At 41.3% G+C, this 24439-nt stretch overlaps 1 protein-coding gene across 3 annotated transcripts in view; it reads right to left on the bottom strand.

Annotated features, from left to right (window-relative positions):
* The window catches only part of OSBPL1A (oxysterol binding protein like 1A), a 227771-nt gene extending 215019 nt beyond the window's left edge, over positions 1-12752 (bottom strand). For 2 of the 3 annotated variants that reach the window (XM_077900285.1, XM_077900283.1), the window contains exon 1: positions 12597-12752. The gene's annotated coding sequence lies outside the window, so the exon portion shown is untranslated. Of the gene's footprint in view, positions 1-3975; positions 3995-12596 lie in introns of those variants that run through there. The other variant, XM_077900284.1, reaches the window with a different exon arrangement.
* Positions 12753-24439: the final 11687 nt, after the last annotated feature.

The following is a 24439-nucleotide window of genomic DNA, read 5'->3' on the forward strand; positions in this document are numbered from 1 at the left end:
TGTTTAAAAAGGAAGAAGGGCAGCCCTGGTGGCCCAGTGGTTTAGCGTCACCTTCAGCCCAGGACGTGATCCTGGAGCCCCGGGATAGAGTCCCATGTCAGGCTCCCTGCATGGAGCCTGCTTCTCCCTCTGCCTGTGTCTCTGGCCCTCTCTCTCTTTCTCTCTCTCTTTCTCTCTCTCTTTCTCTCTCTCTTTCTCTCTGTGTCTCTCATGAATAAATAAATAAAAGCTTTAAAAAAAAAGGGGCGGGGGGAGAAATTTCTGCAATATGCTACAATATGGATTAACTATGAAGACATGATCTTAAGTGAAATAAGCCAGTCACAAAAAGACAAATACTGTACAATTCCACTTCCATGAGGTACTTAGAGCACAGGCAGTCAAAATCAGAGAAGGAAAGTGGAATGGTGGTTGCCAGGGACTTGACGAGGAGAATGGCTAATTATTTATTGGGTATAGAGTTTCAGTTTTATAAGAAAATTTTAAAGTTGGATAGTGGTAATGGTAGGACACATTATTAATGTATTTACCACCACTGAAGTGTACAAAACATTTTCAAGATGGTAAATTTTATCTTACACATATTTCACAATTCAAAAAAAATTTTTAAATACACATATACCATTTATTTTCCCAGAGCAACTCTCCTTTGAGGAATCTATCCTACAGAAATACTGACATAAGATTATTTTATAAGCATGTTCATAAGGATTGCATTATTTACAATGCTTAAAAGGGTATTAAGAAGTCCATGTCCATCAATAGGGAACTAGTTAAATGAATCTTCTAGGAAGGCTAGAAGAAATGCTCTACAGACGGGAGGATGGAAGACAGTTAAAGGATCATTTTAAAAAGTAGCAGCCAAAAAAAAAAAAGAAGAAGCAGCCTATGCACAGTGAGCACTATGACTCCCACCCCTCTTCCTTCATCAGCATTCCTAATGCTAAAAACCCAGGGCTCCAGCCAGGGGGTGGAGATAAGCTGGTTACAATACCTAAGGGATAACATATTCCAAGAAGACACCAGCAGCTCCCAATAAACTAAATCAGATGAATCTTACAGTAAAGTTGGGAGTGAACAAGGCTCCCCTACTTTCTCAATTTCCAATGAGCTTTCTAGTTCCTCACTCTTAAAAACCAGTAGCTAAGGGTGACAAGACATCTGAATGAAACCTCTAAAATATCAAAAAGTCCAGAGCCCAAGAGGGGAAAAAAACAACTTGAAAAAAATTTCAGAGAAAAAGTTAAATAAAACCTAATCTTTAGAGAACAAAATTATATTGTGAAGCAAAACCAAAAAGTGTACTAAAATATAAAGCTGCACAGAGATTTGAATATTAAAAATAACAGCAAAAATGTCAGTGAAACCAGGAGCTAGTTCTTTTAAAAGATCAACAAATTGATAAACCTTTACCCAGACTCATAGAGAACTCATATAAAAACAGAAATGAAAGAGGAGGAATAATCAACACCATAGAAAATACAAAGGGTTGTAAGAGATTATTATGAAAAATTAGTGCCAAAGATCGGAAAGAAATGGATAAATTCCTAGAAACACATAACCTCCCAAAACTGAATCAAGAAATAGAAAATCTGAACAGGTTATCAACAATGAAATTACTTCAGTAATCAAAAAAACTACCAAAAAAAAAAAAAAAGTCCAGGACCAGATGGCTTTACAGATGAATTCTACCAAACATTTCAAGAGATAATAATGCCTATTCTTCTCAAACTATTTCAAAAAGTAAAACAAGGAAAGCTTTCAAATTCATTCCATAAGGCCAGCATTACCCTAATACCAAAACCAGGTAAAGACACTACAAAAAAAAGAGAATTACAGGTCAATTATCTCTGATGAACACAGATGCAAAAATTCTCAATGAAATATTAGCAAACCAAATCTAACAATATGTTAAATCATACACCATAATCGAGTGGGATTTATGCCTGGGATGCAAGGGTGGTTCAACATTCACAAATCAATGTGATACATCAACAAGGGAAATGATCATATGGTTTCTATCCTTTCACTATATGCAGAAAAATAATTTGACAAAGTATGGCATCCGTTCTTCATAAAAATTCTCAGCAAAGTAGGTTTAGACGGAACACATCTTAACATAATAGAGGCCATATATGAAAAACCCATAGCTAACATCATACTCAATGGTGAAAACCTGAGAGCTTTTCTCCTAAGATCCTGATCAAGACAAGGATATCCACTCCTCCCACTTTTATTCAATATAATACTGGAAGTCCTACCTGCAACAATGAGGCAAGAAATGAAATGCATCCAAATTGGTAATGAAGAAGTAACACTTTCACTATATGCAGATGGTGTGACACTATATACAGAAAACCCTAAAGGCTCTACCAAAAAACTATCAGAACTGATACATAATTCAGTAAAGTCACAGGATACAAAAATCAATATACAGAAGTTCACTGCATTTCTATAAACTAATAATGAAATAGCAGAAAGTGAAATTAACAATCCCATGTATTATTTCAACAAAAATAATAAAATACCTAGGAATGAACTTAACCAAGAAGATGAAAGACCTATATTCTGAAAGCTATAAAACACTGCTCAAAGAAATTGAAGAGGACAGAAACAAATGGGAAAATACCCCATGCTCATGGACTAGGAGAACAAATATTGTTAAACTTCCCGTACTACCCAAAGCAATCTACATATTTAATGCAATCCCTAGCAAACCACCAACAGCATTTTTCACAGAACAAAGACTAAGATGTGTATGGAACCAGAAAAGATCAAAGTAGCCAAAGAAATTTTGAAAAAGAATAAAAGTGGAGGGATTGCATCCTAGATTTCAATATATACTACAAAGCTGTAATAATCAAAACATTATGGTACTGGCACAAAAATAGACACATGGACCAACACAATAGAAAGCACAGATATAAACCTACAATTCTGTGGTCAATTAATCTTTGACAAAGGAAGCAAGAATACACAATGGGAAAAAGTCTCTCCGACAACAAATGGTGTTGGGAACAAAGAAAACAATCAACAAAACTAAAGACAACCTACTGAATGGGAGAAGACATCTGCAAAGTGACATACCTGATAAAAGGTTAGTATTCAAAATACATGAAGAGCTTAGGGGTGACTGGCTGGCTTAGTTGGAGGAGTATACAGCTCTTAATCTCAGGGTCATGAGTTCAACCCTCATGATGGATGCAGAGATTAAATAAATTTATAAATGAAGAACTTATACAACACCAAAAAAGATATTTCAATTAAAAATGAGAGGACATGAACAGACATTTTTCCGAAGAAGACATCCAGATGGCCAACAAACATGAAAAGACACAACACCACTCATCCTCAGGGAAATCCAAATGAAAACTACAATGAGGTATCACCTCACACCAGAGCAGCTAAAATCAACAACACAAGAAATGAGTGTTGGTGAGGATGTGGAGAGAAGGAAGCCCACGTGCACTACGGTGGGAATGCAAACTGGTACATTTGGAGGACGTACGGATGATCCTTAATTAAAAATAGAACTACCCTACAATCCAGGAATCACCCTACCAGGTATTTACCCCCAAGATTCAAAAAGATTGATTCAAAGGGATACATGCACCCCTATGTTTACTGCATTATTTACTAAAGCCAAACTGTGGAAGCAGTCCAAGTTCCAGTGATAAAGAAGATGTATATAAAAGCCTGCCATTTGCAATAATATGGTAGAGCTAGAAAGTATAATGCTAAGTAAAATAAGTCAAGAGAAAGAGAAATACCATGTGTTCTCACTCACATATGGAATTTAAGTAACAAAACAAGCAAGCAAAGAGGGGGAAAAAATGAGAGGCAAACCAAGAAATAGTCTCTTAACTACAGAAAACAACCTGATGGTTACCAGAAGGGGGGAGGTGGGGGAGTAGGGGACAGGGATTAAAGAGTACTCTTATCATGATGAAAAAAATAAAATGATAAGAATCTTACCCACTTACACAGCCCACTGTAGTATCATATTCAGCACAGCAGTTGTTAATACTACCAAAGACAGGCTGCTATAGGCACTGCAGGCATAACAATGACAGCACAATCGCTGCCTTTCAGAAACAGGGAGAATGTGCCAATCATCATACTGACATGTGCCAAGAATAGCAATGTGTGCAATGGGCAGTGGCCATACAGGAGAAAGGGCAGGACTAGTTCTTCATCTGCATCAGTTATAGAAGGAATCCCAGAGAAAAGGATGTTTCAGCCAGAACTTGAGGAATGAAAGTTCACCAAGATCAGCAGGGTAAAGAAAGTTGCTAACACATACACATGTCAGGAAAGGAACAGTCTTGTGGAATCACAGGGAAGCTGTGATGATTCCATGTTGGTCATGAGGAGCTTGAGACTCCTGGGGGAAACAGGGAGGGAGAGGCCCAGGCAGCAGCTTGGGCAGAAGTATGCAGTTCCTGGCTAGAATTCAAAGGGTCCAAGTTATCAGCAGTCACTCAAGTCATAGGGGCAAGTAGGATCCCTCCTCAGGAGAAGACCAGCATGTAAGGGAAGGAGGCAAAGGGCTCTGATCTAGCAGAGAAGGATTAAGGTTGGAGAAGGGACAGAAGAGGGTGATAGCACTGATACCAAGAGATGGCAGAGTTTCAAAGGGGCCAGATGGGTGTGAAATGCTAAAAAGGAAGTGCAGGGACAAGGCCTGAAACCACAGGCTGGTTTGGCAAATCAGAGGTCACGATGGTGAACGTGGCAGGCAAAAATGCATGTGGTACATTGAGAAGTAAATGAGAGATATTAAGGAGAGAGGGCACCAGACTCCTTTAAAGCAACTTCATTCTGAAGAGCTAGTGATAGCTCCAGTTTTAGGATATTAGATACCTGGGCATGTTTATAGGCTGTGGGGGCAAAGCCAGATACAGGAAAAGCTGGACATACAGGAGAAAGGAGGGATGTGGGATTAAAAAGATCTTAGAGGGGCCAAAAGAAGGTGGATGAAAAGCCCAAGAGAAAGAAGCGTGGCAGAGAGGCCAGGGGCAGGGCAGATGGTGCTTAAGGGGCTGGGGGGGGGGGGGGAGGGGGAGCTAGGTAGCCCAGGAAGAGCTCCTGTCCAAAGGCTACCAATTTCCTCAAAAGAGAAACAGATTCTTAGGTATCTTAACAGGACTGGAGAGAACTCTAAGACAGGGTGGGGACAGAGGAGGGGGGTATAATAGAGGTACATAACATTCAAATAGTTTTATTTTAAAATTAAGGGAACAAAGCCAGTTAAATTTCACCCAAACAGGAAAAAAAGGGAAAAACTCTTGCTCTCCACCTAACTCCCACAGTTTTTAATGCAGATGCCTGTTTGATTAAAAAAACATTCTTTTTTTTTTTAGATTTTTATTTATTTAATCACGAAAGACAGAGACAGGCACAGACACAGGGAGAAGCAGGCTCCATGCAGGGGGCTGGACATGGGACTGGATCCCGGGTCTCCAGGATCACACCCTGGGCCGAAGACGGCGCTAAACGGCTGAGCCACCAGGGCTGCCCTAAAAAAACATTCTTAAAGCAACTTTAGACACTCTCTTATTTTCAAAACAATTTTTACCCCATATCCATCAAAACTAATTAGTCTATCAGCAGGCCTAGCTAATTCCAAGGGTTTCCTGACTGTAAAACTTAGGACTTAATATCCTTGAAAATAAATCCCTAATGCATGTTCCCTACATTTCTTTTATAAACTTCTATTACCCTAGAAAGGAGTGGCAGAGGTAGGGAGGAAATGGGCACTTTCTCCTACCTCCCCCTAGAAACAAGTTTATTAAATCACATATACATTTAAAACTTATTTCCATGTACAAATCATTTTATAAGTGTTAGGAGCTGAAAACAATACATTTTATAGCAAGATAATTTCTCAGTGGCTCTAACACAGTCAAAATAGCACAACTCTAAAAATTCCTATAATTTAAAAACTGAGTAAATTTCCCAAAATGCTAGCAGTACTAACTTGACCAGTATAATCATCTTTATGTTTCTTCCAACTATGCTACAAAGAAACCATTCCTAACATCTTGTTTCTCCATTTGAGAATAACTAAGTCTGCTGCTGACTGAGTAGACCTGAATTTTAGAATATTCACTACTACCTAAAACCATGTGCCTTAGGCAGGCATCCAGGTAATCATCAGCACTACGAGTGAGGAAACGACAAGCGAGGAAGGTGTCTAACATGACATCCACAAGAAGCAGCAGCTTCCCTACCCCCATCAGGACCACTATCAACCTATCACTAGTGTCACACCAGGAAATGAATCAACACTTAATTGAGGGCTTACCACATTCCAGGTATTGACCTGAACTTTGATGGCTCATTAATTAATAAAACCAGGCCTTAAACTAGGGGAACTAATAAGTATTGCAAGGCAAGTATACAAATCAATTACTATTCACATCTCTCAGGAGGTCTGACTTGCCCTCTCCATTCCCAACCTCAACTAGATCCCTCACTGTATTTGCCATATTTCAGTCTGGCAAATTCATGTGGTCATTTCTGTGCAACCCCTTACATTGTAAACTTGAATAGGACAAGGGTCCTATTATGTTCTCCATTATATTCCTATATTCCTAGTACCTAGCAAGGTGCCTAGAACACAACAGGCAATCAAAGGTTAAATAGATGGACAGATGAATGGATATAGATTTAGTTCTCTGAGAACAAAGCATAGAAAGGTCTAAAGGAAATGCTTTTGTCACAAGTGGTACACCTTTATCTGATAATAAAATTTAATTTTTAAAAAAATGTATTTGAGAGAAAGCATGTGCACATGCAAGAGTGCAGGAGACCTGTGCAGAGGAAGATGGAGAATCTCAAACAGACTCCTTGCTGAGTGGGGAGCCCAACTGATAGAGGGCTCAATCTCACAACCCTGATCAGGACTGAGCTGAAATTAAGAATTGGAGGCTTAAGCAACTGAGCCACCCAGACACCTCAAGTTGGTGGTTTTTTTTTTTTCCTTATATGTCACAGGAAATTAAAATCATACCAAAAAAGAAAACTTTTAAAAATATACTCTAGGATTACTAAACATTACTATTTAATTTGATGGGTCTCTAATTCATAAACTAATTCCTAAGATTAATAGTTAACTTTAGAAAAAAAGTAAATAAAAGAATCCAAATTCGCATTTTGAACAGCTTTTTAAAAAAAACATTCTTTGGAATCATAAGCTTACTTCAGAAAACGGCTTTGTCTCTGATGTTTAAGAGAAAGAAAAAGAATTCCTGAATGCACCAGATCAGAATGGATTTAAGCCACAGCCTATCAAATGGTATTTTTCACCATCATTTTGAGGATGTTTTCAACTGCTCTTTTCACATTTATGCAATTCTAAGCTCTCTTTTTAAAATTAATTGAGATTTTATATAAACAAGAGAATATTTTCAAGGAGATACCTAGATAAAACATATGGTGAGCTTCAAAAACTGGGAGACTCCAGGGGATCCCTGGGTGGCACAGCGGTTTGGCGCCTGCCTTTGGCCCAGGGCGTGATCCTGGAGACCCGGGATCAAATCCCACATCGGGCTCCTGGTGCATGGAGCCTGCTTCTCCCTCTGCTTGTGTCTCTGCCTCTCTCTCTCTCTCTCTCTGTGACTATCATAAATTAAAAAAAAAAAAAAAAAAAAAAAAAAAAAAACCACTGGGAGACTCCAGGCTATTTTGCCTTGTTTCCTTTCCTCTGAAGTCTTCTGAGGAAGGTAGGCTTCTAGATTATTTTGCAGAAAGGAAATTTATATTTTGTTTTATAAACAATGTAAATTAATTAAACTGATCCCTACACTTGATAGTCCATGCCACTAAATGCCCATTTAATACAGGGGATAAGTTCCATAGCCCTCACAACTCTGAGATCTTGGCAAAGACCCTAAAACTTGTAGCCTAAAGGACAATCTTGACTTGCTAAATTTAGTTGGAGGTCTATTTTAAAGTTGAATTGCTATTTTACTGTTCAAGTTTAATTTCTACAGAATCAAAGTAGAAAATTTCTGGAGAAATCAAAGAATAAAGTTCAACAATCAGAGCTAATTCATCTAAATACCATAAACTCAAAATACTAAACAATTTGTCCTTTGAGTTCTTAACAGTATTTAAAAAGTTAAAATTCATAGACATCCAGGCTTTCTTTAATCATACTTGTAACATTTAACTGGACACCCTACAATTCAGGAAAGTATAGCAGTTTTTCAAAAATTAAACAGAGAATTACCATATGACACACGATATACCCAAAAGAATTAAAGTAGGGACTCGAACAGATAATTGCTCACCCACAATCATAGCAGCACTCTGCACAACAACCAAGAGATGGGAGCAATATAAGTGTCCAGTGACAAGTGTCCATGGACAAATAAAGTGTGGTACATACATACAATGGATTATGCCACAGCTTTGAAAATTCTGACCCGTGCTACAACATCGACAAACCTTGAACATATTATGTAAGTGAAAGTAGTAAGACCTAAAAGGACAAACATTATGATTCCATTTTAGGAAGTACCCAGCATAGACAAATACATAGAAAATAGGATAATGGTTACTAGGAGCTGGAAGTGGGATTCGGAGTTCCTATTTAATGGGTACACAGTTTCTGTTTGGGATGATGAAATAGTTTTAGAGATGGATAGTGTAATACTTGCACAACCATGTGAATGTACTCAATGCCAGTAACTAGTATATTTAAACATGGTAAAAGAAAAAAAGTAATTTTATATCAAGTGTATTTCACGATTAAAAAAATGTCAGGAAGATTCTGAAATGCGGGTCTTATGATTGTCAAATAGCTTTTGTACCATCAAAGTGAAAAGGAACCTAATTATTCAAAACTTACCATGACTACATGTTGTGATTTTTAAATTCTTAGATACTGCTTTTATGCTTGGTATTATTACAATAATATTTGAAACACACTGTATACTAGGAATTTGAATAGTGAGAAAAATTAAATGTACTGATAAACATTTACAATCTAAATCTAACATTAACGCACTTAATAAACAGTGCATTCCAAAGTAGCCAGCTGCTCAACAGTGTGGGGTTTTCTTCCATTATTGTATTCTTTTAATGTGAGGAACAAATTTAAAAATTGAAGTAACTATGTAAAAACATGGCAATGTCAAGAAAATAAATTTTGGGGACACCTGGGTGGCTCAGTGGTTGAGAGTTTGCCTTCAGCTCAGGTTGTGATCCTGGGGCCGGGGGATAGAGTCCCACATTGTTTCTCCCTCGGCATATGTCTCTGCCTCCCTCTCTGTATCTTTCATTAAAAAAAAAAAAAAAAAAAAACTTTAAAAAAATATAAGGTTAAATTAAAATTCACTTAATTTTTAATTCAGTGAAACTTTACAACTTCCTTCCAATAAGAGTTTGCACCCTGACAGATAGCATTGTCTTTTTTGGAGGAGAAATGATAGAGAAGTAGCTAAAATTATAATATGTCACACTACAGTTTGTAAACCATTGAAGTCAATATAAAAATGTTTATTACAAAGTATTTACTTTATGTTTTCTCTTTTCTCTATTTTCTCTTATTCATATTTGTTATGTACACACATGGACTTGGATGCCCGATGAACATAATAAAAGAATAATCCTACTTGCTGTGTATTTTGCCTCTATTTGGCTAAAAGTGTTAATAGAAATTTGAAAACTATATAAGTTGGAAAAAAAAAAAAAGAAAACTATATAAGTTGGCCCTGCTTTACTAAATTGTTTAAATTAACCTCAGGTTGCTATACATTTTATGTGCTGCAATAACCAAGAACTCTTAGATGCAAACCTGATTTGGATTTGAACTACTGTTTCTAACAGTTTGGATCTGTAAAAGCAAAGGGCTGAGGAGTCCACACATTTGATAAATCCAATTTTAGACAGTAAAAATATTCTCAACAAGGAGCTTGTTACCTTTTAATTAAAAAAAATTCCTTACATTTTAGATAAAAGTATTTAAATGTTTTCCATCTTGATTATTGCACATTTGAAAATTATCTTCCCAACTTAATCAAATTAGGTATAAATAATACTGACCTGTTATCTACCATATAGTCAAAGTTTCTCTTTAAAGAAAAGCTTTAACAAAGTAAAAACATGTAGTTACAACTTTCCACTGTCACATGATCCGAAAATGAATTAAAGACTGTTTTCACTACACAGTAATTTCCTATTTGCTGGCTGATAAATACAATAACTCAAAATGAGTAACTTAGTAGTTCCTCTTATAAAACGTGTTAAAATTACGCACGGTGACAGATGTTAACTGCATTTATCATGATAAGCAGATCTTAATGTACAGAATTGTGCAATAACTGATGTACACCTGAAACTAGTAACACTGTCAATTATACTTCAATGAAAAAGCTTTAGAACTATTCCTATATTTGCCCACCTTATAGTGGCATAAGTCAGATAAGGGAAAAACCAACATTTCAAGGAATCAAGAGCACCCTGTAAGATACTTAGATGACATGATGATCATCAATATAAACTGTACAGAGTGCACGACAGTATCTTTTCTAACACTTCCTTAATGAATTCAGGCAAAATTGGTCAAACTAGGTTCCTACGCTGCTTATACCAGCCCTCTTTCTAGGAACTGGAGGAATTTACTAGTCATCAATGAAGTTCTAATCACCATCAGACTTGTCTGGAAAGAATTGACACAGTTCCTAACCATTTCAAAATTCTCATATTCACTTGCTAGCTCATTCTCTACTGTTATTTGTTAAGCCGATTTCTTTCTCCTACTTTTCTCAGTGAATACATAGAACGTACAAAAGCTCAGCTTTCATAATGTGAAGAGGTAAGAAAGGGCCACAGAGTTCCAACTTGAAGATTATTAAGTATACAGATGTATCTGTAAGTAAAATAAAGCCACGAGAAGAAAAATTTTAATGTATTTAACAGGCACCATGTTATCCCTCAAAAAAACAAAAGAAAAACAACTGGCTGTATTCTCCTGTTGATTCGAAACAATTACTTCCCTTTCTCCTAAGGGAAGAGTGGAGGATCTATGCTTTTGTAGAAACACCTAGCTGCTCTGAATTACAGGTTTAAGTACTGCTTGAATAATTCCAAGACTGGAGGGCCTCCAGAGACAAGGATTAGCCACCCACCATAAATTCCCGCTGACAAGATTCAGCTGAGATATCTAGCAGGCGTCATCTGATAAAGGGACCTTGGCAAAAGCCTACACAGAATTACAACAACTGCTTCAGATAAATCTATTCAACTTGTGGCAGTTAACTCCTGCTTCGAATATCAATGCTGTCTGGGGAAAAAAACAAAAAAGGTGATAAATTTTAAAACTGTCACGGACAGTTTTCTCCATTTTCCTCCTGAATGAACTAGGGAATAAGAGGGTGGATTCTGTAACCATGCTGTAATTAACATAGAAATCTTTAAAATTTTGGGCAGCCCGGGGGTAGCTCAGGGGTTTAGCGCCGCCTTCGGCCCAGCGCGTGATCCTGGAGACCCGGGATCGAGTCCCGCACTGGGCTCCCTGCATGGAGCCTGCTTCTCCTTCTACCTACGTGTCTGCCCCACCCCTCTTTCTGTCTCTCTGTGTGTCTCTCATGAGTGAATAAGTAAAGTCTCTTAAAAAAATTTCTTTTCAACTGGGGGGTGATTCAGAAATTATACCTCCAATTCTGGCTGCGTACAATTCGTTGATCTCGGGGTTAGAACGTGAATATGGCTAGTCCTCAAGTCAACAAAATCCTATTCCAAACGCTTAGCAAAGAGGAGAGGATATTCCGAACTCTATCCAGAACGCATCAACTACAATGCTAAGGCTGAAGCTTTCGGGGAAAACACATCACGGATGTTAAAGCTAATTGTATCCCCAACTCCACAAGAGCCTAACAGCTAAATTGGGTACACTCGAGCGGTCTTGATGAACTCAGCATCGCAGTGCCAACAGTTCAACTTCACAGCCTAAGTGTACGTAGAGCAACGACTTTGACGCCGCAGACCTAATATTAGCTAAATCAGAAAAAAAAAAAAAAAAAGGTTTCAACGCCTCTGCCCATCAGGAAGGGCCGCCGGGCAAGTGAATCGCTGTTCCCACGGTGCAGCTGCAATCTTCCCTAGGGTTTCTGAGTCCCTGTGGAGCCCTTCCACGCCTGTCGAGTTAACCACGAGGTACTGAGCGGTCACGTGGACGGCTCGTGACTCCCACTGAGCCTCGTCTCCTCCCCGTAGCAGACGGAAAGTTAGGACGGGGGCGCATCCGAGTGCCGAGGGAGCACGCGGCGCCGGCACGAAGACAGCACCCCGAGTGGAAGCGCAACAAACGCCAGCACCTCGCCCCTCTGAACGACTCCCTTCGCGGCGGCGCTGGACGGCCGGCGGCCGCGGGAAGCCCAACTCGCGGCTGGGAGCCCAGCATCGCCGCGCACCACTCGGGCCGGCCTCGGCGACGCGCGGGAACGGCCCGGCCCGCGCACGCCCGCGCCCCGACCTGGGGCCGACCAGGGGCCGACAGGTCTCCCCCGCGCACCAGACCGGGGCATGGACGGAGGAGGAGGAGGGGGGAGGACCCGCTCGCAGAGGAACCGGCCACGGAAACTGACCTACGCGGTCACCCGGGCTCCCGGGGCTCCCGGGGCGGGGACCACGACGAGGAAACGGCTGCGCCACCGGAGGGCTTGCGGCCCTGCTGAAGGACGGTCTCCGGGGTCCCGGCGCCGGGAACGGGGCGGAGCGACAGACTGCCGAACGAGGCTCCGCGAGGTGGCGCCGCCCCTCCGCGCCGCCTGCCCCGCCTGCCCCGCCTGCCCCGCGAGCGCGCCCGCGCGCCCGGCTTATTTGTGGCGGGCCCGTGCGGCACGTGACCGTCGCGGGGCACTCGAGGCGTACGCCCGGCGCCTCCAGGGCCCCGCCCCCCGCAGGCCCCGCCCCCCCGCAGGCCCCGCCCCCGCAGGCCCCGCCCCCGCGCGCTCCGGTGCCGCCTGGACCACAGACGCCGGCTCCAGGCTTTGCCAACCGCTCCCCGGAGGGGCAAGGCCTCGCGCTCCTCCCACCACACCCCGACTCGGAAGAAGTGGGGCTGACCCTCAGGAGCTGTGGCGGGGAGATGAAGCAAATATAAATCCCGGGCTAATGCTCTGGAAATTTATTATTAACAAATACATCACCCAGCTGTTATTATTAACAAATACATCACCCAATACCCATCATACATCTGCTCTGGTTGCGCCTTTACCCGCGGGGACCTAATTGGCAGTGTAAATTAGCCACACCCTTTCTTTCCCTTGTCAAAAGATGGTCTTAAAATGCCATTCAGGGGTAATTGTTTTAAGACAGGTACCAGTGAAGGATGTTGAAAGAGATGAGGACTTAAGAGAATTTCCTTCGCCTCCTCCCCACATCAAATAATCCTTCATAGAGTCCACCTCTTCAGAATCGATACATATCAGGTCTAGCCAGAGGACCAAATTACACAGTGTGCAACATGAAGTTTCAAACTGCAGCATAATTGCAATTTTTAAAAAAATTATGCATAACTAAGGAACACGAAATTCTGAGCAAAAGAAAAACTTTCGGACTTTTTTTGTATTTTCCAATGTATTCAGTGACTTTTTTGTAATAAAAAAATAAAAATGGCTATCATCTCTAAGGGACTGTACTTTTTCTCTTAATTCAATTTTAGAAACATTTATCGAGAACCTATTATTGGCTGGTTGGTCATTGCCCTACATGTGATACATCAGGTGGCAGATTCCTTAGAATGTGTTTGGTGAACACAAGAAGCCTTGCCTGTATATCCAGGCTAGTATCATCTTTTATTAACAAAAAAGGCACTTGAGTAAATACTTCAACTGCAAAATGTGCGCTGAGTCAGTCATCACAAAGAACCAGCAGGATTTATTTTCTAAGGATACTGAATCATCTCCACAGCCAATGAAACAATTTTCCACATAATCTCATGAAAGGCTTCATTCTCACTATGAAATTTACTACTCTCATTTTTTCAATTCACTGTACTCTTTTCTTGGGTCAGTAAATGAAAACACCCTAGCCAATTAGGAGGATGAGGGTAATAGGAGGTAATCATTATTATGTTTACTAATAAAAGAAATTTCAGGAGCCTGGGTGGCTCAGCAGTTGAGCTTCTGCCTTCAGCTCAGGGCATGGTCCTGGAGTCCCTGTATGGAGTCCCACATCAGGCTCCCTCCACAGAGCCTGCTTCTCCCTCCGCCTGTGCCTCTGCCTCTCTCTCTCATGAATAAATAAATAAGATCTTTAAAAAAAAATAATAAGAGAAGTTCCAAACTTTTTTTTTTACTTTTTTTTTTTGAGAAGTTCCAAACTTGGTAAGATCACTAACTGTTCTGTATTTTTACAGAAGTCTCTGGTATTTACATAAATCTTTAGGAAATGAGATCTCTTTGCCATTCTTATTGCTGACTAGGAAGATGAAAACACAACAAAGAATTGTTGACAATTCTTATTGTAGAACACTGCTGCCTAATCAATTCTATTAAACGTCTCCTTCTTGGAGGAATTCTCTGTAGTGGAGATGTTGGAAATGATGGAAATGTTCTGTAATTCTACCTTGTCCACTACAGTAGTCACTATACAATATAGTAGTCACATGTGCCTACTGACCTCTTGAAATTTGGCTAGTGTGTCTAAAGATCTGAATTTAAAAAAAATTTTTTTTTTTTATGACAGTCACAGAGAGAGAGGCAGAGACACAGGCAGAGGGAGAAGCAGGCTCCATGCACCGGGATCCCGATGTGGGATTCGATCCCGGGTCTCCAGGATCGTGCCCTGGGCCAAAGGCAGGCGCCAAACCGCTGCGCCACCCAGGGATCCCTGAATTTAAAATTTTAATTTTAATTAATTTTAATAACCACATGTGACTAGAAGCTACCATATTGGTCAGTGCTGTTCTAGAACACGAAAATATTACCAAATTTCCCCCAATCACATCAAACTTTTTTTTTTTTTAATTTATGATAGTCACAGAGAGAGAGAGAGAGAGAAAGGCAGAGACACAGGCAGAGGGAGAAGCAGGCTTCATGCACCAGGAGCCCAATGTGGGATTCGATCCCGGGTCTCCAGGATCGCGCCCTGGGCCAAAGGCAGGCGCCAAACCGCTGCGCCACCCAGGGATCCCCTCAAACTCTCTTTTGAGAAATGTTTGGCAAACATAGAATCTCTGGAAACAGTTAATAAATATTTTCTCCAAACTCTTTTCTGAGCTTATGAGAAGGTAACTATTTTAATTTTGCAAAAGGGGCATGTTAAAGCAACTATGTCATCCCTATTGCAATGCACATAAATAGGAATAGAAGTGGAAGCTCTGGATGTATGGAAAGGGGTTTTGGGTGTAACTAAGCCTTTTCTCTGCTATTCCCAATTGAAAAACTAATCAGTTCTTTAGACCATGAGGCACTTCAGAGTTACCCACTGCCTATATCCACCTAGTATTCTTTTGTTTGCTTGATTCAACTTAGGAGCCTTTCTACCACTACCACCGTTTTCCTCCCCACATCCCAACAAAATTCCCTCCAGATTATGGTACCTGATGTTTGTATCTCTGCAGTGTTCTCTTAAGCCTGAAACACCCCAGAACGCACTTTGTGCATTGTATATTTTAAAAACACTGCCCGGGTGCCACTGTGACTTTAAAGTGCTACAAGAGCACACTACAGGCTTGTTAAATCTTATTAAAAGGAAGATTTTATAGACTGAGACTTTGGGGAGGGCTTTGGGTAATTACTGCCTGGAATGTTGAAAAGTAGGTCAGATGCCATCAGGCAAATCCAGATAAATTGTTTTGTTGGGGGAAATTAAACTCCCCTATACCTACACATTAAGCACTTTGTAGTTATTATTAACTCCAGGCCATAAATGCTATGAGGTCATTGGAGGCTTTTCTCTCTTAAAAGCTGACTATCTAATTTTTTTTTGCTCATTTGTGCCATTATATCCAGTTTATTTAATAGCTAAAATAAATGAGCTGGCCTATATTCAGATTTTAAATTATTTTTATCTACACTTAATTCTGTGCCTGTCCCTCTGTTTCTACAGGTGTCACACACAGATGGCTAAGTAACTAAACTTCTACCAATGATTGGTTTTGCCAAATCCCCACACAAAAAGTTTAGAAAACCCCCTATGCCTATAGCTTCTTGGTCACAAGTGACAAGCACTGACATTGGCTAACTGAAGCAAATAGGGAATGTATTGCAGTCCCAAAGAAAGAGCTCAAAATCTGGCCTGGTGAGGGCAGGACTAGGGCACTTCCAGGGATTAGAGTGGGAGAAGCTAGCCTATAGCTTTTCCGAGGAATAAGTTCTGATGATTTTTTTCCTCCTATCCTATTGATCTTCAGGCAAAATTAAGAAAGAGGGGGAGAGACTGACTTTGGGCTCATAGGACAGGACACCTTGGTTGACAGTCCCACAAGATTACCTTCCATAGGAGAAGTAGTTCCCCACCTACAAACACACACACACACAGTCATGGTGCCATGCTATAACCAGAAGAAGGGGCAATGGTTGATGGGCAGCTATCATCACAGAAATGCCCATTACAGCCTCTTTTTTTTTTTTTTTTTCGATCAAGCCCTTCTCTTTCATAGCTTTTCCAATAAGGCTCCTTGGGCAATATTTCCACCTTTGCCTCTAGCCCTTAGCTCTTTTCATCACGAATCACCCTGCTTTTCCATCCGGTGTGCCTGACAGTCACACTACCCCTTCTTAGAAGTCTCAGTGAGTCTGTCCAACCCACAACCCTGTTTTGAGAGGAGGCACGGGGTCAAGGCCTAACCAAATAGTACCTTTCTAGCAGGCTTACTAAAGATCTGGTTGAAAGGCTCTGCTCAACAGAAAAGCTCTCTGCTGAATAGGATTAAACTATCTAGATTCTTTCTGGGTCTAGCTGACTGTGAGTATACAAAGTATAGTCTTTAGCCAGGGTAGATACATAAAGGCATCGAGGAAGGTGAAGGCACAGAACAAACAGAAACCATGGGACAAGCAAGAAGGAGAGTAGAAAAGATGACCAGGAATAGATGCAAAAGTGGAGAGAGAATGGCAGAGACCTCAGAATGCAGGAACTGGGAGTAGGGAGCAAAGGGTTAGGCTCCCTGCTGAGAGTCGACTAACTAGTGGCTGCTTTTGTGTCTTCATTAAGCTTTCAGAGCAGCATAGATGTTTCTGCTTTTATCTGTCTTGTTGCAACAAATCCTACTCTTTATGTGATGAAACCTGAGCATCACTCTATTCCTTGAACCCAGAAAGAACCTAATATATCACCACTACCCCCTTCCCCACATTCTTCTCTCTTGTTCATAACCTCTAACAAACAGCCCTGTCAATACCGCCTTTCTTTTCCATAGCCACCCCAACCTTTATGGTCTCTCCTGCTCCCTGATCTTCTGAGCCTTCTAAAATCCATCTCTTGGGGATCCCTGGGTGGTGCAGCGTTTTGGCGCCTGTCTTTGGCCCAGGGTGTGATCCTGGAGACCCGGGATCGAATCCCACGTCAGGCTCCTGGTGCATGGAGCCTGCTTCTCCCTCTGCCTGTGTCTCTGCCTCTCTCTCTCTGTATGACTATCATAAATAAATAAGTAGTAAATAAATAAAATCCATCTCTTTTCCAGATCTTCACTAACCTCCACTATCTGTTCCTGAGTCACCTTTCAACACCTGATACAGCCAGATCAAAGGCCCTACTCTCCATGAGTTACCATAGCATGATATATTGGTTTGTTGATTAAAGTAGCAAAGATCTCAGCATGGAGATTTGATGGAACAATCTTTGGTCCTAAGGAAGTGTAGATCAAATCACAGACTTCTGGATCTTAGACTTGGAAGAACCATCAGAAATCATCTAGTCCAACCTCAAACCGAAAGCCACATTGTCCTAAACCACAATTCTGAAAAGGTATTTCCCCGGCCTAAGGCTGGGAAATTCCTAAAATGGGCAGATCACTGTTTCCCAGTGTGGCTCAAACAATCCACCCCTCTGCCCACCAACAGGATTACTGTTAGAAGTTTCTCCTGCTAAGGCAAACGCTGGCCCCACACAGCTCTCACCTGTTGGTCCTCTAGATTAAGCCTTTAATTCCCTTTTCACAGGCCATTCTTCTAAAAAGTTTAAAAAACTTATGGGGATCAAATAGCTTTTTATGAACTTTAAAATACACTACAGATGTACAGCGTTAGATTCTCTCCATTCCATCAATAAAAACTTCTCTCCTTCATCTTCATGCCCAAAGAAGTAAGATTCCTAGACTGCCAGATTGATCCCTCATAGTACAATTTGACGGGGAGCAAAATGCACCACCTCAGAACGTGCCACTTAAGCACATGGATATTTTCAAGCTGAAGATAGGCTCCAGCAAATTCAGGAAGAGATTTTTTTTTCCTCCTTAACTGCCTAAAATAATTTAGATCAGGGGCCTGTACCAGGAAGAGAGCTAGTACTACAGATAACTTTTTATATCAGAAAAGACTTTCAGGCATGGCATGGCAAACATGTTTACCCAACATTTGCTCTTCTCCTTTTTTTTCTTCTGCTTATCTTTCTCCCTTTGAAGCCCTGGGCCTTTCTCCCCTTCTCCTTAGCTCAGGATGGTATATAAGCCTCAATTACCTGACTGCAGGGGAGTCTCATATTTTCATGGGGCTCCAGTAGGTACAAAATTTTTCTGTTAATCTGTTTTATGTCAGGTTAATTATTAGACCAGCCAAAGAACCTAGATGGGAAGAAGGGAAAAGTTTTCCACCCCTGATAAGCTCAAACTACTCCCCCACACTAACTTGCTTATTGTTAGAAGTGCTACTTGAGGCAAATGCTGCCTGCACACTGCTCTGATCTGCTATGTTTAATGATCCTTTCATAAGCCTTTTTTTTTTTTTCTAGAAATGTAAAGACAACTAGCCTGAACTGCCTCGATTTTCTTTTTCAGGTTTATATTTCCAGATGCTCCAGCCTGTCCTCATGTTCCAACTGGTCATGGTATTGTGATATGCAGTTTGTGATTTTATCTTTTAAAATTTAGAGCCTAGAATTAAGCAAATCACGTCTGCTTCTATGAAGCTAGAGAATAGAGAAATCTTGTTAAGTTCTATTATATGGCCTTTTTCCCCCATCCTTAGTCCTTCTGATCTCTCTACTGCCCTCTGCTGGTAGTTTTTTTTCTCAACTACTAGAGAACCGGAGAGAAAAGAGACATTGCAGAAAGGGGCCAGGGCAAAGAAATACAGCAAAAATGTGATGCATTTATACACAAACTCTTGGGCTCTTAAAGTTGGAGGCAATAATTTTGGAGGCAAAGTATACAACGAAAACTAACAAAGAAGATAAACCACAGTACCACTCCCAGGGATTTGGGAAGAGTAGATCAGTAAGGATTAGAATATTCGGAGAAAAAAAAAAAGAATATTCGAGAAGACATTTGGAAGTGATGGGATGGACACTCCGCCTCAGCTTTAGATAGGAAACACCAGGAAGTGGCAATGAACACATTCTGCATAGTAACTTTGAAAGAGGCAGCAAGAAACTAAACATCTGAGAGTTTCTTTTGGGTAAGATCTTCGGGCTGGCAGTGGATTTATGAATCACCCACACATACCCATGACACAGCATAGGATTACCAATAGAAAGAAGATTGGGATAATGACACATAAAGACTTACCGAAGCAGAGAATATGTCATTCATCATGGATTAACTCATTTATTCATTAGGCAGTAAATACACATTACTTTAGTAAGTGACATGATTTTGTGAGTGAATACATGCTCTAGGCTAAGAAAGAAAAGAAACCCTGACAACACGCCTTGCTTTCAGGAATTTAATCATCTAGTCATGCAGATAAGACACTATAAAACTGGGAATCCCTGGGTGGCTCAGCAGTTTAGCACCTGCCTTTGGCCCAGGGTGTGATCCTGGAGTCTAGGGATTGAGTCCCACATTGGGCTCCCTCTGCCTGTGTCTCTGCCTCTCTCTCTGTGTGTCTTTTGTGAATAAATAAATTAAAAAAAAAAGACACTATAATACTAATGAATCAGCAGGTATGCCATGAGACAGATTAAGAAGAATAAGTTAAAGTTTCGATAGAGGAGGAAAGTTCTGTTTTCCTGCCAGGGCTATCAGTGAATGCAAAGAGATGGCTTTGAAGTTAAGTCATTAAGATGGCTAGGATTTTAAAAAAAAAAAAAAAAAGATGGCTAGGATTTGAACCTGTGGAAACAGGTGAGGAAATGGCATGTTAAGCAAATAACATCGTCTGAGCAAAACCAAGGGGTGGCATACAAGCTAGCATAGGGCCTAGCACGTAGTAAGCCACGCTACAAGTGGGTGAGGCTAAACTAACTTGGATAAACACCTTAGCTCTGCCTAACAGTCTCCTGTTGTCCACTAGCAGCTCTGAGCTGAAGCTGGAGGGGCAGGGCAGGGCAGGACAGGTAGGTGACAAGTGGATGGTTGAAAGCTTGGAGGTGAGGCCTGGGCTAAAGATATCAACTTGTGCTCATCTGTGCAGAGGCGACATAAAACCTTGAGGCTTGCAGGATAAGGCCTAAGGAACAAAAAGAACAGAGTGAGAATAAAAGGGGCCAGGGCTGAGCTTTGTATCCTGCCCTTCCTCATATCCCTTACCCCACTGGCACCCCTGCACTCTCAACAGACGACTTCACCTCCTATGCTACCAAGGAAATCAAAGCTATTGGATGAGAATCCCTAGACCTCTTACCACTGAGGCACCAAGCTTGCTGGCACCCAACCCCCTTTCTCACATTTCCTTTTCTGTTGACATGTCTAAGGCCAGAGCCTGCACCTGTGTTCGTGGCCCCTCCTTCTCCCGCTTCAGTACCTGTGTTCCATCAACTCCCTTTCTCCTGGATCTTCACATACTCTCACATGGGGCTGCTCTAGGGCAGCATGGGGCTTCTCTAGCCTGTGCCATCTTTTGCAAACCCACCTGCCAGAGAGTAGTACCATTTCTCTTTCTTCCTTCACAGAATTAAACTATTTGACAGAGTGCTCTACACTCTCTCCATTTCCTCTTCCTCTCTACCACTTTCTGCACTCTAGCTTCTGCTTCCGCTACTCCACTGAACAGGCTCCCACTGACAACACCAAAGGTCTCCTGAGTGCAAAACCCAATGGACCCTTACTATTCCTAACGTTGACCTTTGGCAGCATTTGACACCAGTGACCCTTTCCCTCCTCCTGAGAATGCTCTCTTCCCCTAGCTTCTCCAAGCTCCTCATCCTTGACCTTTCCCTTAAAAGGTCAGAAGTTCTGCCCTACACTCTCCCTCTCCTCATACCCTTCTTGGGTGAGGTCATGTGTTCCCATGGCTTGATAACCTTCTGCATGCTCACATCTCAAACCTGTAATTGGTTTCCCAACATCACTCCTGAGCTTCTGACTCATATACCAATTCATCAGACTTAGTGTAGCTAAAAGAGCAATTTCTCCTTCCCTACCATCCCTGCCCTAAAGCCTGCTCCCCTCCTTAATGTTTTTTTTCCCCTCCTTAATGTTTATTCTCTTTCTCAATTCTCCCTCCATTCTCCCTTTCCCACCCTTTTCTCTCCCTACCCCCCACCACAGCCAACCCCAATCTATACTATGTAGTCCAAGGATATTTCCAAATTTTAAATCCAATCAAATAATTCTCTTGCTTGGAATTCCACCCTGCCTTTTAATGGCTTTGGGAATGTAGTCTAAGCTCCTTAGCATCATAAAGCCTTGCAATGTCCTGATTCATGTCTCAATATCACTGTGTTATTTTACACTTCAGCAATTATGAACAACTTTCAGTTCCCTGTATTGACACAACCTCTGACACTTTCAGATCTTTGCTCTTGTTCTTTTGTGCCTTCAACTCTCTTCCCCAGCTTCCTCATCCTGCTGAGGCTTATGCTTCATGCAGTATGAGCCTAGGAATCACTTCTTTCTAGTAGCCTTTCCTGACTCTTCATAACTGGATAATGTGCCCCTTCTATAGGCTTTCTGATTTACTGTGTATTCACACCCTGATATTTATCACATTGTACTACAAAGGCCTCTTTAGTTATCTCTTTCATCAGACTAGAAGTATGTTGAAGGCAGAAAATGCCTTGCTTACCAGTTTACTTCCTTTATCTAACACAGTGGCTAGCGCAAATTAGGAAATTGACAAATATTTGTTGGATCAATGAATGAACTAGACTTTAAAGATGTCTAAGACGTTTTATCCAAGGTGGAAGGCAGTACAATGACATGGAATATACATCAAATTTAGAAACAGAAAACCAGATTGATTCCTAGCCCTCTGTCATTTAATCCTGTGTCTGACCATTATCAATTTATGTCACTTTTCTCAATAGAGAGCCCACCAGATGCCAGGCACTATACTAGCTGCTGACAATGCAAGGACGAAGAAAAGCATAGTAACTGCCATCAAGAAAGCCAATTCCAAAACAGTGGGGGGGGGGGGGGGATAATGAGAGCATTCCAAGTAGAGGGAGTAACACGTGATGGGACTGCAGTAAGCAGTCATATGCCTCACTGTGGGAAGGGATGGTGGCTTAGTAAGTCTGGGTGTAAGGGGCTGACCACACAGCTGGAAAGAGTCAGGATGAGGACCTGAGACTGGGGAGATAAATGGAAGTCACATCATGAAGGTCCTTTACAGTGTGTCATCGAGTTTGAGATTCATCTCAAAACCATGAAGTTAAAGCCTAAAAGGAGAGTCTCAATATTAGACGACTATTACAGAGAGAAGTCTGGTGGTGGTGAGGTGGAAAAAGGGTTGAAAGACAGTAACGTTTGAGGTGAGAATACCAGTTAGGAGCCTGTTGCTATCAAGAGATCATAGTGGCCTGAACTTTGGGAAGAATTTCGAGGATGGAGAAAAGAAGCAATTAACTGATTGAAGGGAAATTTAGGTGTCTAAATTGCATGAGACAGATGAGAGTATGAGGAATAGTAAAGATGACATGTGTTTCATATGGGCAGTTGGCATACAGAGGCGCCCTGAAACAGGCAATGCAGAAAATGGGAAGGCTTTAGAAAGAGGACTGACATGATCCAAGTGATGCTATAAGGGCAGAGTTCTGTCGGCAGCAAGGAGGACAGGTGGAGGAAGCGTCTGGAGTCAGGAAGACAAGCTGAGAAGTTTCCGCTGTAGTCTGGGGAGAGATAAGAGGGTCTGAACTAAGGTGAGCAGTGGGGGTACATGGGAAGGGGGCATCACAACAGGCAGGGCTTGGCAGTTACGATGCAAACCTCTGCAGCGCCTTACACCGAGCAGAGTAGAGAAGGGCGCAGAAGGGACTGAGTGCACAAATGAACAGTCCAGAGCAATTAATCTGGGACTTGGAGCCAAGGAAAGAGCAAAACCAGGTGGGTAGAGTGATATGAACTGCGTGAAGGGCATTGTACAAAGATCATGGTTAATCGAGTTACACAGTGGTAAGAATCACTTTAGACAATCTATGTATGTTGCAGGAGATGGGAGAGAGGAAAAATTGGTTTCCCATATACATTTAGAAAAAGGAGTTAAGAAGTCTAGACTTTTGCTCCAAACACACTGTAGTTTTTTTGTTTTTGTTTGTTTTCACAAAGTAGCTTTGATGAGTTTTTAGATGGGAGTATCTCAATGGCAAGAACTGAGTCTTACTAATACTCGTATCTCCAGGTACCATAATGAACCTTCCACACAGCAGGCAGCAAAAAATACTAAGCTGGAGAACAAAACTTCATACTGTTCTCTGTATGAAACACTGCAGAGATGTTTACTATAAATTTTTTTAATTATACAGCTCTTTAAACTGTATAAGAATATAATAATAGGATATGATAGCAACATATTATAATGTAACCTATAATAAAAATAATATTTTTAATGTTTACTATGTGCCAGGCAATATTCTAAGCTCTTTACATAGATTAGATCCTTTAATTTTCATAATACTCCTATGAAATAGATACTATCATCATCATCCCCATTTATGGACAAGGAAACTGAGGCCAAGAGCAGTTAAAACACAGAGCTAAAAAAACAAAAACAAAACAAAACAAATCCCCACACAGCTAAGTCGGATCACCTGGGTGGCTCAGCGGTTGAGCATCTTCCTTTGGCTCAGGGTGTGATCCCGGGGTCCTGGGATCAAGTCCCACGTCAGGCTCCCTGCATGGAGCCTGCTTCTCCCTCTTCCTGTGTCTCTGCCTCTCTCTCTCTCTCTCTCTCTCTCTGTGTGTATGTGTGTCTCTCATGAATAAATAAATAAAATCTTTAAAAAAAAGATTTTGGGATAAAGCAAGCAGCAAAAGATCACCTACCTGTTCACTGGGAGCTGCTCTGGCACTCAGAGCTAGATGGTGGTGCTCCATCATGGAATGTAACAACTTCATGGCACATTAACATAAGATAAGGTCACTCTGGGGGGATCCCTGGGTGGC

This window comes from Canis aureus, chromosome 6, assembly GCF_053574225.1.
Source record: "Canis aureus isolate CA01 chromosome 6, VMU_Caureus_v.1.0, whole genome shotgun sequence".
Classification (NCBI taxonomy): Eukaryota; Metazoa; Chordata; class Mammalia; order Carnivora; family Canidae; genus Canis; species Canis aureus.